The sequence below is a fragment of the Eptesicus fuscus genome, chromosome 9, assembly GCF_027574615.1.
Source record: "Eptesicus fuscus isolate TK198812 chromosome 9, DD_ASM_mEF_20220401, whole genome shotgun sequence".
Lineage (NCBI taxonomy): Eukaryota > Metazoa > Chordata > Mammalia > Chiroptera > Vespertilionidae > Eptesicus > Eptesicus fuscus.
In genome coordinates this window covers 30,772,697-30,785,345 of record NC_072481.1, presented here as the reverse complement: position 1 = coordinate 30,785,345, position 12,649 = coordinate 30,772,697, and positions in this window count along the sequence as shown.

The window sequence follows — 12,649 nt, the reverse complement described above, 5'->3', positions numbered from 1 at the left end:
CAGAGCCAGCCTGCTCACAGCGCCTAAAGCTGTAGGTGTAGCAGCCGCTCCCTTTCCCCGCCTCCTCCCCTCCCCAACTTGGGCTACTCTTGGGCCTAAGGGGAGAAACCTTCCAATTCATTTTCATTGAAATCCATTCAAACCAGAAGGCACTGAGAAGCCGTGTTTTATTTTTTTAAATCGCCTCTCAGGGCACCTTCTCATGCCTAAAACAAGGAGCAAATCTGTGCAGAGTTTTATAAAAAAGAAGCGGGGAGGGAGGGAGGGAGAGAAGGAGGGAGGGAGGGAGGGAGGGCGGGCCCGTCCTCCAGGAGGAGACTGACCAGAGCAGGCGGTCAGCTGGGCCGGGCACTCAGGGTGGTTGCGCTGAACCAGGGCTCCTGGCCTCCCACAGCTGCCTCACCGGGGAAGTAATGGCCCACACAGCTCGGCACAGCTCTAGTTATTGCCACTTCCAGGGCGGCCCTGATTGGATTGGATTACAGCAACTTGATTCAATTACGGGTGTCTCCCAGATCTCCTACCTAAAGCATACCCAGGAGGATACGTAGCTTAGTGAATTATTTCATCCACTGAGCTAATTTTCTTTCTTCTTCTCCTTTGTTTTAAACTATATTGTTATTGATTCCCGAGAGGAAGGGAGAAGGAGAGAGAGATAGAAACATCAATGATGAGAGAGCATCATTAATCGGCTGGCTGCTTCCTGCACACACCCCACTGGGGATGGAGCCCGCAACCTGGGCTTGGGCCCTTGACCAGAATGGAACCCGGGATCCTTCAGTCCTCAAGCCAACGCTCTATCCGCTGAGCCAAATCTGCTATGGCCTAATTTTCTTTAACGCACCAGCGTAGGCTGGGTTTGAGTGTAAGGCAGCTGGCCTCAGCGCCCCTTTCAAAAGCAACAAGATACAGGTACTCTGTGCAGTTGTTGGACGTGTGGCTCCTAGCCCCCCGCCAATCATTCCCACCAGGCACTGAAATTGCTCTCCCCTTCGTCTGGTGAAGTGCAAAGGGTCCTTCTTCCCCCTCTCTGATTGCTCCCTTCCTCTTAGGAGCTTCTGGGGTTCCTCCTCCTGCCTCGAGGGCTGCTTCCTTCCAGTCTCCTCTGCGGGCGCCTCAGTCTATCTTGGGCCACAAACGCTGTGCCTCAGTCTTAGGTGGTGTCCCTTCTCACTCGACACCCCTTTTGAAGAGTATATTCCTGCAGATGCTTCTCAGGTCAGTGTCCACAGTTCAGCGCTCTCCCCTGAACTTGTGGCAGACAACTCCAACGCCAACTGATGTCCTACAATGAACTGGATTCTTAATAGGTCAAAACCAGGACCCATTACTTTCTCACTCCTTCCCCCAAAACAAGCATGCCCTTCTAATAATCCCCCATCTAACCCTGTTTCCTAAGCCACACACTTGAGCGGTAAGCTCATCTCTCCCGATATCTCGCTCCCAACGAGTTAGCAAGTTCTGCCCATTCTGCCTTAATTTATCTCAAATTGTCCACCCTGCCCCACGCCCTGGCCCAGTTGAGGCTACTCTACAACTTTCCTCTCATGATTCAGTGCAGTAGCTTCTGAACTGAACTCCCTGTTTCTTCCTCCAATATCTCCCACACGCGAAGTTGGAATAATATTTCTAAAACACAAGCTTAACCCTAGCTGGTTTGACTCAATGGCTACAGCACTGGCCTGCAGACTGAAGGGTCCCAGGTTCGGTTTCGGTCAAGGGCACATGCCCGGGTTGTGGGCTCGATCCCCAATTGGGGGCGTGCAGGGGGCAGCTGATCAATGATTCTCTCACATCACTTATGTTTCTGTCTCTCTTTCCCTCTCTCTTCTCTGAACTCAATAAAAATCTATTTACAAAAATAAAAATGAAGCACAAATTAAACACGTCTTTCCCCTTAAAAACATCAGAGCCTCTCTGCCTTTCAGAAGTGGCACCACTGAAGCATTGATGGACTCCTAAGCCAGCACTGCCTGTTGGGGAAATTAGCTCAACCAACAAGCGCCTGAGCTCACGGGTGTTCCCTCTGAACCACCAGAAGAGACAGTGCAGCACAGTGAGGGCTGAAGCGCATGCTCTGGAGCTGGGTTGCCTGAGCTCAGACCCCTGCGGTGCCACTTACTGGTTGTGTGCCCTTTGGGGGTTGGGGACATTTAACCCCTCATGGCTCCTCTTCCTCATGGATAAAATGGGAGTAAGACTAGTACCCGCTGTCTAAGGTTGCTATGAGGATGAAATGAGTTAGCAAAGCGCCTGATGTGTAGTAAGGGCTCAGTAAGTATAATCTAGTTATCCACTAGAATGCCTGTTCCATACGGGGTTTCGTCCGTTTTGTTTTCTGCCTATCACCTAGGCATAGAGCAGTGCCTGGCAGCAAAAAGGTGCTTAAAAATATTTCTTGAATACACAGGCAAAATTCATATAAAACAATTTTAATTTCAGCATACCCATAATAAAAAACCTGAAAAAATTTAAAACGTCCAATAATATAAAAATGAATACGATAATAAACAGCAGAATTTAAAAAAAAAAAAAGGAATGTTGGGAATTTTCAGAAACCAAGGATTAAGAAAAAAATCCTAAAAGCATTCACAAAGAAAACGGGGTTCCGTGTCAACGGAATATTTGTCAGTTTGACTTCACACTCTCCATCCGCAGCACCGAGTGCAGAAATACCGTGAAGCAGTAGCTTCCATGTTCTGAGAGAAAAGAACGTGGAATCTAAAAGTCTGACTCAACCAAACTCTCATTCTAGAATGGAGGCAAAAATACACATTCTTTACCATAGACGCTCCCTTAACGAATTTCTTAAGGGATGTAGGAAAAAATCATTCTAAGAGGAAGAAGCTGAATACCCAAAGCAATAATAAACCAAGACATGAGTAACAGGTATTGGTAAGTTCAAATTTCTGTTGATTAAAAGATATTATAGAGTATCTAGAAGAAGAATATGGAACCAAGATCCCAGGTGATCTCCTCCAGTTCTTTTTTCCCTTTCTTGGTGACCTTGGAAGCTGTGTGTTTCTCAGGACATGGCTACAAGAGGTCCCTACACCCATCACTGCTTAGAAAACAAACCTCTGGCAGAGGGACCAGACCCTCATCCAAGTGGGACATGAATGTACCTAAGCCTCTATTATACAAAGCCCTGAGATTTCAGGGTTCCCTATAGCAGCATGACCTGCCCATTCTGACAAATATGCCTCTCTATCTACAGACGCTGCTGTTGGAGTGCTTCAGGTGCTGGAGGTGGATGGCAGATATACATGGGACCAGGATAGGGCCGGGAAGGTGGTATGTTAGTAATGAGATTCTTATAGACTCAGAGGATACTCTAGGTCAGTGGTCGGCAAACTGTGGCTCGCGAGCCACGTGTGGCTCTTTGGCCCCTTGAGTGTGGCTCTTCCACAAAATACCACGGCCTGGGGGAGTCTAATTTGAAGAAGTGGCATTAGAAGAAGTTTAAGTTTAAAAAATTTGGCTCTCAAAAGAAATTTCAATCGTTGTACTGTTGATATTTGGCTCTGTTGACTATTTTAGCCGACCACTGCTCTAGGTTAAAAGGTTGGTTGTGGCTTCTGTGATTAGAGCCTTATATTCCCACCCCATTTCCCAATGTAGTGATGTAATGGAAAGAGCACCGAGCTAGGTGCCAGGAATTCTGGGCCTGGTATTATTATTCCAAGGCTGATTGGCCTTGGGTAAATGTCAACCCCTATCTGGGCATAGTTTATTTTTCCTTAAAATGGAGATACCATCCCTGTTCCCTGAACTTCTAGTGAGACAGGGAGGAAGCTGAGGGTGTGTCTAATGCCACCCCTCGAGGGAAGCCCCTAAACTCTCCTTGACCGCTTTCCTGCTCCAGGACCTTCTTCCCTATGTCCCATGCCCTAGGCCTGAGTTTGAACTCAGTTATTGCTTGGTGAGCAAGTCAGTATTGGTATTTCCTTCTTCATGTTCAGTCTTTTTCCTGAGTATACGCAGTGGGCTTTCCCATGGTGAGGAAATAGGGGCTTATTGCAGCTTCTGGCAATGGCTAGGCTGGGATAGAGGTGCTTTTCGAGGCTCCTTTTAGGATGGTAGAGAGTGGTCACTTCCATTGCCTCTATCTAGGGTGAGCCCTGATGGTCAGAGGGCTCCCCTTCACTCCCTGAGAGTCTGCATTTTAATCCACTGCCTGGCAGCCTGATGTTTTTTTATGAGCACTGGGCTGGATTCTGTCCAAACTGTGCCCCTAATGAACTGTTGGATGACCTTGGACAAACTGTGGGTCTTTGCTCCTTAACTTATAAGATGGAAAAACCTAGGAGCTTGAAGGTACCTTCCAAGTCAAAACGCTGTAGAATCTTGGACTCTCTTTTAATGGAATCTGAGTCATAATGGAATCAAGCAAAGAAAGAATGCAGAACACTGACCCCAACACACAGACCCTCATTTCTAAACTGAGGTCCATGCAGAAATTCAACCTCCTCTTCACCATACTTCCAGGTGCACCATCTCATCTGTATCTCAGGAATAATCCCGAACAATCCTGCATGACCACCAAGGCTTTCCAGCTCAGAGAATCAATCTCCCACAGGAAAACAGAAGTTTTCCAATGTTCCTATTGAACCCGTGCCCTCTCAATTGGCCCTTGGCCTGAAATTTACAAGGCACCAGGGCTTGGAAGACAATGGTAGTCCAGATCCCACACAATCATAGGCATCTCATTTACAGATGATATTTTAAAAATAGACACTACTGTAATTTATATAAAATGCATCCATTTAATAAATGTATACACTCATGTAACCACTACCGCAATCCAGATTTGGCATATTTCCACCCTCCTCCCAAATTCCCCTGTGATCTTTTGCAATCAATAACCACCCTTATCCTTGGACAACACCGATTGACATTTTTGTCCCTATAGATTGGTCTTGTATTCTAGAATTTCATATAACAGTATTTTCTCTTTGTGTCTGGTTTCTTCCATTTAGCATGCTGATTTTGCAGTCCATCTATGCTTTTGCATATATCAGTAGTGCATTCTATGTAGTGCCGAGAGGCCTCCCATTCTACTAATGTACCACAAACTGTTCTCGCATTGGGCCTATTGATAGATATGACAGTTACCAACTTGTTGCCTCTCAAACTCCAAATCTACCTTCCATTACCTGCGATAATGGGATAGCCACTTGTAACATTTCTCCTTTGCAGTGAAAACAGGATTGAGCTTTGTCAGTAGGTGGCGCTAGAGTGACACTGCTGGCTTTTCTTCCGACGACCGCACAGCTGCCAGAGGCACGTGCATGGGGCCGTCCATTAGCGTTCCGCCCCGCTGTGCGTCCAGAACACGCAATGTCTGTGAGCTCACAGCCCCAGCCTGGCCCGGTGCCCGCCTCACTCCGCTCGTGGACTCTGCACACTTCAGGCTTGCATTCTGTAAATAATGGTGAGCAGGCTACTGACGCCCCTGGGCACCAGCCTGCCAACCTGCCAGTTTGCCAGCCTGCTAACCTTGGCCCACCAGCTGCCCCGAGAGATGTTTCCTGCTGGCCGGGAGCCTGGACCGGGGCCTGGCCGGGGCTCCGAACGCACTTCACATCACATTGCATGTATTCCAATAAGATTTGATTCCCAGCCTAAAGGAGAGGGCCCCCTTTCATTTTGTTCCTTCCTTGAACATTCTCCAGCCCGCTTTACACCTTCATAGTTATGCCCCTGCTAGTGTTATTTTTTAGCATTAAAATTTCCTTGGTTAAGTTACTGCGTGGTTTCTGTATTCTGATTGACACGTTAGACATTTGTATTGCTTCCAATTGGGGCAATTTACGAGTAAAGCTGTCTTGAACATTCTTGTCTTTGGGTGGACATAAGTTTTCATTTTTCCTGGTAAAGGAGTGGAATTACTGGGTCATGTGGTAAGTGTATAAGAAATTTATAAGAAATTGACAAAGTAGTTCTAGCATTTTATATTTCTATTAAAAATGCATAAAAATCCATCAGCATTTGATATTACCAGTCTTTAATCTTAGGCATTCTATGATTATGTAGTTCCCTCATGAACTTGGGGGATGAGCATCTTTTCATGTGCTTATTGGCAATTACGTATCTCCTTTTGTGGTATTCAAATTTTTACTTGGATTATCTAATTAAATTGTCATCTTATTATGAGTCATAATGTGTGTGTGTGTGTGTTTTTCAAAAAGAAATTTTAATTAGGATGAAGTCCAATTTCTCTTCTTATTTTAGGGTTAGTACTTTTTATTGAGGTTTAATTGCCATACAACATTACATTAGTTTTAGGTGTACAATATGATTCCATATTTATATACACTGCTCACTGATCACCACAATAAATCTAGTTACCATCCATCACCATACACAGTTACAAAAATTATTGTTTTCTTGTGATGTGGACTTTTAAGATTTACTTTCTTAGCAACTTTCAAATATACAATATAGCTTTATTAATCATAGTCACACTATGATTATTAGTTTTATAAGTGTAATTTTTTACTCCCTTCACCCGTTTTGTCACGCCAACTCCCCATCTCGATCCCTCTGGCAACCATCAATAGGTTCTCTGTATCTATGGTCTTGGTTTTTGTCTTTTTTTTTTTTTTTTTTTATATCCCACATATAAGTAAGATCATATATTTGTCTTTTTGTCTGACTTAATTCACTTAACATAATGTGCTCAAGGTCCATCTATATTATCACAAATGGCAAGATCCCATTTTTTATTATGTCTGAGTAGTATTTCACTGTATATACTATACTATATAACATCTTCTTTATCCACTCATTCATTGATGGACACTTATCTTGGCTTCTGGAAATAATGCTGCAATGGACATGGGGGTGGGGTGCATATATCTTTTCAAATTAGTGTTTTTGTTTTCTTCAGATAAATACCCAGAACTGGAACTGCTGAATCACACAGTAATTTTATTTTTTATTTTTTTTAGGAACCTCCATACTGTTTTCCACAATGGGTGCACCAATTTACATTCCCGCCACAGTGCACAGGGTCTGCATATAACTGAATCTGGTAACTTCAGATTTAATGACAAACCGTATCTCCATATCCCTGTCATCATTTAGCATTATTCAGTTTTCTAATTTATGCCAGTCTATTATAGGCATAAAGTGATAGGTCATTGTTTTAATTTGCATTTCTCTGGTTATACTGATTCTGAAGCTATTTTCATATGCTTATTAGCTTTTGAACTTTGCTTATTCATTTCCTTTGCCCATTTTCCCATTGAAGTTGTTTGTTTATTGTTGACTAGAGGTCCAGTGCATGAAATTCACGCACAGGTAGGGTCCCTAGGCCTGGCTGGCGATCAGGGCTGATCAGGGCCTTCCTTCCCCCAGCTGCTGACTGGGGCCTTTCTTTGTTCTGCGCCGCCCCCTGGTGGGCAGTGCATGTCATAGTGAGTGGTTGAACTCCCAGTCAATGGAACTACTGAGGGGAAAATTTGCATATTAGCCTTTTATTATATAGGATTTGCAGTACTTCCTTGTATAGTGTAGCTATTAATCCTGTGTCGATTTTTGGCATCATAAATTACTATTCTATAATCTGTTTAAATTTTGTCCATGATGCTATTCATTAAATATAAATCCCTACCTTTAATGTAATCACATTATATAATTTTTAGTGTATGGTTTCAAAAAATTAAAATGTTTTTCTTGCCTTTAGTTCACAAAAATATTTCTCTTACATTTTCTTTTATTAATTTTACATTTTACCTTTCCTTTTTGAGTCTATTAAACCTTCTAGGATTTATCTTTGTATCTTGGTTTAAGTAGGTATTTCTTTGGCCAGATAGTGAACCAGTTTTCCTAATACATATTTTAAACAATTCATTTTCCCCATCGTTTTTAAGATGCCCCCTCCCCCCCTTGTGATGAAGCAGGGGTGCTCCTGGGATCAAGGATTGATATAGTTCACAGCAATGGAGGTCGACTGCCGTTTACTGCTTATATCAACTGTGGCTGAACTAAGCAAGGCTGCCCCAGCCACGTGCTGGAGCAGAGCTGCTAGACACAAGAGCTCAGAAAGAAACGAACAGTGGGTGGTAGGCAGTGACCTTAGCTCCATCTTACCTTCCCCTCTATTTGGCTCTGGGCTTCCCTTGTGAAGTCTGTGGGAATTGAAGGCTTTGTGGGCCTGTAAACAGGGACCCTGGAGGCAGAGCCTGCAAGCTGCCCACACCAGTCAAATTCTATGGCCCAAGGACATCGCTGAGGCAACAGGGGTCCCCAGTGGGAGTCAGAAGCCCAGGTCGTATGTTTTCAAGGCCTTTTTCCTGAGACGTTCTGCTCTCTCCTGCCCCTTAGCCAAGGCGCCCCTCTCCCCCTTGTTTTAGTCACCTGGAACCCTGTTTTCTCCTACCATTAAGAACCGTCTTCAAAAAGCAACGCACGAAACCAGTTTCAAACCAACTTTAATCATTTTTTGCTGCCCAAGTACTGTACATGCAGAAGCCATGTGAAGAATTTTCTCCTCAAGGGAATTGGCAAGAACGTTGTACGGACGGCTGGCAAGTCCTTCCCAGCTGTCCACCTGCCACCCGGGAGCCACAACCAGGTTGGAAAGATGCTGCACATAGAAAATGTATAGAGCACAGATATAAAAGGCTAATTGCTTCTTATCTAAACAGTGTGCTTGTCAGTCCCTATCAGCTATCTCTTTCTTTGAAGGATGCATTTGGATATTCTAAAAAAAAGGGCTCCTTCCTCCTATGAATTTGCACTCTAAAAGGAGCAGATAGAACCATCAGGCCAACGTTTCCTAAGGAGGCAGCCACTCAGCCTGCGGAGATGTCGCCTGGTAAAAGACATTCTGGAGAGAGGAGTGCTTTTAAGAAGCAAAATACTTGGACAGGAAGTCCCCTCTCTCCTCCCATCAGAGAGCGTTTCCTTTAAAATTCTCCCATGTTCAACTCTCCCACCGACATCCTTCTAGAAGCAGCCACGAGGACCAACTGCTGGTGGGGATACTAACCTACACAGGATGCAGCTGAGGTTGTAACATCACATCAGCACCTTGAAAATTGTCCGTTGTAGGACACCTCTTAATTATTTCTCATCATTACACAAGAATAAGAGAGAATGGACCACAAAGAGGTGGGAGCAGTCTGTTAGGGTTCCCAGAGTTCTCGTCAGAAGCAGCATCTGGGCATGGACGGATGAGGACCTGCACCCGGCTTGGGCACCCAGGGCTGGAAGAAACCAGTCCGTGGAACCGTGTGCACCAGGCTCAACCCTCATCAGCTCCAGATCAGACTTTCAACACCTGGAGGGAACCGTGCAGCAGCTAGCAAATGCTCTGATTTTGCGGATGAGAAAGCTGAGGCCCAGAAATGTGAGGAGTCTTGCGCATGGTTGCTGTTTCTGGCAAACTTTCTATAACAGCCTTTGATGCTCTATAGCCAGCTGTCCGGGCCATTGACCAATGGGGTAGATCCTCTGTTGCCCCTGGAATTCCCAGGGCTCATTTGCTAGCCACGCTCTCTGGAACCCAGTCCCATAGGTCATTCCTGGCATTGGGGTGAACTCCTTGGTAGGCCCAAGGCCCCTGTCCTTACTGGCCAAGCCTCCAACCAGAGCGCTGGAAGGTTTTGCCAAAGCACTTATGCTTCTCAATGAGCAGTCTAGGCCCCTAAGAGAAGGCAATTTCTCTCTCTGCTGTGGTTTCCCTCACAGGCACAGCCGTGCTGGGCCCACAAAAGCCCAAGCTAGGGGTAGGGGTAGGGTGGGGGAGTTGCTTTGCTACATGGAAAGATTAAGCCCTTTTGTCAGAGAACAAGGTCCCGCCATCAGGCAGACCAACACAGAGCTGGTGCCCCAGGAGGCCAAGTTGCTCTCTTTGGCATCACTGACATTGCTCTGAGATGCTCAGGCACGCTTTCAAAATAACCCTTTCCCAGCCAGACCAGGTCAACGCAGCCCCGATCAGGGGCAAGGCTCCCCTGCCCTTCAATCATGATTGCTTTGTTTTGCCCCAATCTCTTCTGACCTGAGTGAAAGCAGACTTGAGGGAGAAGACCGGGGACAATGAGTCCGCATTCCCATCTCCTCCCTGATCATCCAGTGAAAGATAACGCAGTACAGGAAGCAGCGTTTTAAAGACCCTCTTTACGTGTCAGGATACTGGAGAAGAGGATGCAGAGGAGGGGACGAGAGAGGGAGGGGTCAGCAGGGCAGCGGGCCTCTTCTTACCCAGCGCCTTGAAGCCACTGCAGGACCACCCACCCCTTGGCCCTGATGACGCGCCATCTCCCTCCCCCGGGTGGAGGACAACTCATCACCATGTCAAGCAAAGGCAGCAATTTCTTGCGGAGTTTGCACAGTGCAGGGAGCAGTCAGAGAAACAGAACAGCAGCCTCACGGAAGCCGTGCTGCTTTCTGGGCCGAGGGAGATGGGGGGTCAGAGGTATTAGGAGCTCTGGAGCCCCAGGGGAGGAGCACAGGTCTCCCGGGCAGCAAGGTGAAGAGCAAGAACCCTGGTTGGGTGTCAGGGCTCCTCGTGACGCAGTCTCAGATTGTGCTACATTTCATTTCCAAAGGAGTCCTCTTGGAGGGTTCTATCGCCTTTAAAGGGGGCGCTTCTGCTCTCCTCAAGGCTGGCAGTAAAGAAGAGCTGGGCAGGCGTGCCCTGGTGGGTGCCATGCCCCGGGGAGGACTGGCTTGACCTCAGTGCCATAACGGGCAGTGATCCCACAAATGAGGAGCGGCTCGGGCGCCCTCTCTCTGGAGCTCCGAGGTTCTGCCTCGGCCAGTCCTGGCAGCGCCTGGGACGTGCTGTGTGCGGCGGCCTCCCCCGTGTGCCTTTCCCAGGAGAGCTGGTGGTGGGACTGCCTGGATGGGGAGTCATTCCGGAGACAGTTCTTTCCCGCAGGGTCACACCCTCCCCCTGGTCAAACCAAGAAGTGGCTCATCAGTGGAGCCTCATTCATCCCGAAGGCCCATCACAGACTTCCCTGTAGGGAAGCCATCTTTGAAGGGAGCGGGACATATTCAACAGAGCAGAAATGTGAAGACAGCGCTCTGAGTCATTCTCCCGGTTCCTGCTCATGGCCCAGCATCGCCGCAGGGCCTTTCTGTCTGCCACGTCTTCCAGAGCCTGCCTGAGCGGAGGAGGAGGGAGTGACAGAGCCCCCGTCTGAGATCAGCTCTGGGCTTCATCTGGGCTAGGGGGTGGTTGGGGGCCAGGATACGGTCCCTAGCAGTGAGCTGGTCCCAGGTTGGAGAGAACTCTGGGGGTTCTTGTTCCTTCCTCCCCCCCCCCATCCCCTCTGAAAGAACAGATGCTCCCCGCCCAGGGACGCCCAGAGTCACACTTGAGCTCCCTCCCCTCCTGCGTGGGGCTAGTTCCAGAGCTGCTTCTCAGACAGGCCCCTGCACCCAGGGTGCTGAGAAACAGACCCCGACATCCAGCCGGTCACCAACACACACACACCAGCCTCACAGGACTTCACCCTCCTGGGGGCAAATCTAGGCGGGATTAGTCACTTATTTGGTACAAAGGGTTAAAAAGAATCATTCCCAAGGTCAACACGCGGAGGGGATCACTGCCCATTAGAGATGGAACTGAGGAGTGGGCCGACCCTGGCGGCTTTGGCAGCTGGGGGTTGCAGGCAGCTCTATCAACACCTCTGGCTGGCACTTCCCCTGTGCTAACCCACCTGCCCCCAAGGCCAGGGGCACCGGCCTCCAGCTACCCAGAGGCAGCCTCCCTGCTGGCAGCTCCCACCTTCTCTCACGTCTTTCTGGGCCCTTTGAGGAATGAGGGTGACGTCCCCCCTTCCCTGGGGGTGGCTGCATGGTCTGAGGATCGCCATTCGGTGCTACATCGGCAGACGTCTACACGTTCACCCATAAGCCCACCACCCTCGTGTGTTTTCACACCATCCGGAGGGCGAGCTCTCTGGAGGTGAGCACATCACAGACAGGACATACAGTACCTCCGTGAGCGCGGGTCCTCCCTCTCCCACCCTCGGATCAAAGAGTACAGAGCCCGTTGTTTCGCTGTAGAAACGTGAGAAGTGCAGGCATTACCCAGCCCTGACAATGGGAGGGGATTTCTGCAGAAAGAGAGAGTGGGACCCAGCTGCCCCTCCCTCTCTTCCACGCACACAGTGGTCTCGTGCCGATCCAAGAAGGCAGGCTCGGGCCCAGGCGCTGGTAGCGTTTGTTTCTTTACTGCCCGTATTACCTATTCTTTGTCTGTGGGCAGGACTGACGGGGTCCTGGTTTCCTCCCCTTATTTTTGGGAGAAAAGGTGGATCCTGCCCAAAAAGGAGGCCCCTTGGTGGAGATGGCAGTATCTCCAGAGAGCTTCCCTCCGCCTCCCTCAGAACCCACCTCCATGCCCGCCCCGCTTTGGTTACAGATGGAGACCAAGCTCTCAGGCTCTGAGCCTGCACTGCTCCCGGCACATGGTTGGAGTCACTGCAGCATTGGGGATGATGTCTGGGGAAGAGAGAGCTTGCCCCATACTGTGACCCCCCCGGCCACTCTTTCCTCCCCAGACACGGATCCAAGGGCTGCTATGTCTGGCTCCTGGGCAACCTCTCACCTTTCACCCTCGACCTGAGGAGGGAGAGGACAGATTTGGGCATTCCTGAGCCAGACTTCAGTCCAGGCACTGGTC